The sequence below is a fragment of the Chinchilla lanigera genome, unplaced genomic scaffold, assembly GCF_000276665.1.
Source record: "Chinchilla lanigera isolate Chin_1 unplaced genomic scaffold, ChiLan1.0 scaffold00004, whole genome shotgun sequence".
NCBI lineage: Eukaryota > Metazoa > Chordata > Mammalia > Rodentia > Chinchillidae > Chinchilla > Chinchilla lanigera.
This window is the reverse complement of record NW_004955405.1, coordinates 37,138,436-37,140,662: the sequence shown is the minus strand read 5'-3', so window position 1 is coordinate 37,140,662 and position 2,227 is coordinate 37,138,436.

The following is a 2,227-nucleotide window of genomic DNA, read 5'->3' as shown; positions in this document are numbered from 1 at the left end:
GCGTGCGGCGCCCACGGGGAGTGCTCGGGACGGGGCAGGCGCTGGCGCAGGGCGGCAGGTGGCTGTCGCGGACGCCGGGTCACGGGTGTGCTGAGCTCGCCGCCAAGCCGGCGCCGCCGCCTCCTTTTTAACGATCTCGTAGCTTTTATTTATCTGAGACAAGGTCTCCCTGTGCAGTTCAGGCAAACCTTGAACTTGGCGATCCTCCTGCCTCAGCCTCCGAGCGCTGGCATCGCAGGCCTGCGCCCCGCGCCTGGCTGGAGCGGCGTGTCAGGCTCTGGGGACAGAAGTGACCTCGGGGGCATCGCTGTTCAGCTGCCCTCTGTGCACACGAGCGCGGGGCCGCTCGAGCCTGCGGCCGCGTGGCCTTCTCCCTCAAGCTCGGGCTTTCCCGCGGGGCCGTGACTTGCCCCGGTGGGAAGGTGGCCCGGGAACCGTGCGGCGGCTCCTCGCCCCGCCACGGAGTCCGCTAGGTCGCATCGCCGCCTGCCCGGGCCAGGGCCGCGGGCGGTGTGGGGTCTTCGGGTTTCAGGGCTGTGCCGGGAGCGGGTCGCGCGTGCGCTTGCTGTGGGAACTAAACTCGGACGCCAGGACGCCAGCTTTTCACGGAGGTCAGCTAGGTCCCCGGAGACTGGCCCTCCCGGGCCTCTCCTCCGCCCCTTGGGCTCACCGGTTTTCTGTCCCTTATCTTGGCCCTTTGGCTTCCTTTTTTGGGGAGGGAGGAGTGAGTCAGGGTTTCTCCATGCAGTCCAGGCTGGCCTTGAACTCAGCAGCCCACACTTGAATTGCGGCAATCCTCCTGCCTCAGCCTCCTGCTGGGCCCCTGTCTTTGGGATGGGTGCGACCCACCGCGGGCGGGGTGAGGAGCTGGCCGCAGTGGGGGTGTTTGTGTGATTAGTTGCTCATCCTTATCTCAGTGCGGTCCTGCCAAAAGCAACTGCCTGCGCTGGAAAGAGACCCCCCTTGTCCCTGCGCCGGCCCAGGCCGGTCCTGGGCGGTTCCGACCCAGTGCTTCCCAGCGCCCTGCGGTTGTGGCTGCCCCTCTGATCTGTTTTGTGATTTCTTTTTGGTGGACAAGGGCAAGTTTCTTTGTGAAACAGATAATGTCTTAAAACCGCTAAGCCAGAAGCAGGTCTGGTGGCCTCACCTGTGATCCCAGCACTGGGAGGATCCCGAGAGTTGGAGGCCTGCGCTGCTGGAGAGACCCTGTTTCCACTCCCCCAACGTGAGCACGACGCACAGCGCGTTGGTACCCTGCCTGTCGGTGTTAGTGTTTGTTGAATGAATACTGACTGGCACCGACGTTATTTGTGTTCCTGGACTACGACGAGCCCAGTGAGGAGAGGACAGTGAGGCGTCCCGTGTGCCTGAGTGCCATGTGTCCCGGCTCCCTACTTAGGAGGCTGAAGCAGGAGGCCCTCTGGTGACGGCCCCAAATCTCTATCTGCGGATGGTGGGGAGCTCAGTGGTGGCCCGTGCTTTACTCTGGGCCATTGGAAAGTGCAGCAGGGGAGTGTCCATCCCCTCCACTCCCTGCGCTGAGACCGGGGTGCTGTCCGCAGGCCACCCCTGTGACTGCGGGGTGCAGGGCCACTGGTCTCTTTGTTTCTCTGGCGGAAGCCACTGCCCCATCTCGTGACCCCATGCCGAATCTTTGGGGTGACCAGGCGCCTGAGTGTGATTCACACAGCACGGGACAGGCAGGAAAAAGTGATTCTGCAGAAGTGTCACAGGCCAGGTCACACCCGTGTCCACAGGACAGATTCCGTGCTGGGACTGACACTCATGTGGCCTGCTTTGTCTTTATTTACTTATTTTGCCGTTCTTGAGACAGGGTCTTGCTGCGTGGTTCAGGCTGGCCTTGGGCTCACTGTGATCCTCCTGCCTCAGCCTCCAGAGTGTGGAATGACAGGCAGGTGCTGCACCCCCAGGCCTCGGCCCTCAGGGCTGGGGGTGCAGAGGGCACAGGCTGAGGGGGTCTCACCCACTGGTCTCGCAGGCGGAGGCGTGAGTTTGTTGCCATGGCCTGGCGCGGGGTGCTGTGAGGATCCTGGCTGCCCGGTCCCCAGCCCAGCTTGCTGGACACCCAGAAAGTCAGCCGGAGTGGTCAGTGAGAAAATGTCACGGGGCCGGGGGGGCGCAGGGGTCCCTGAAGTGAGAGCGCGGCCGAGCCCAGCCTGCTGCGGAAAACTTCCAGGCCCTCGGTCGGAGGCGGGAAGGGTTCTGG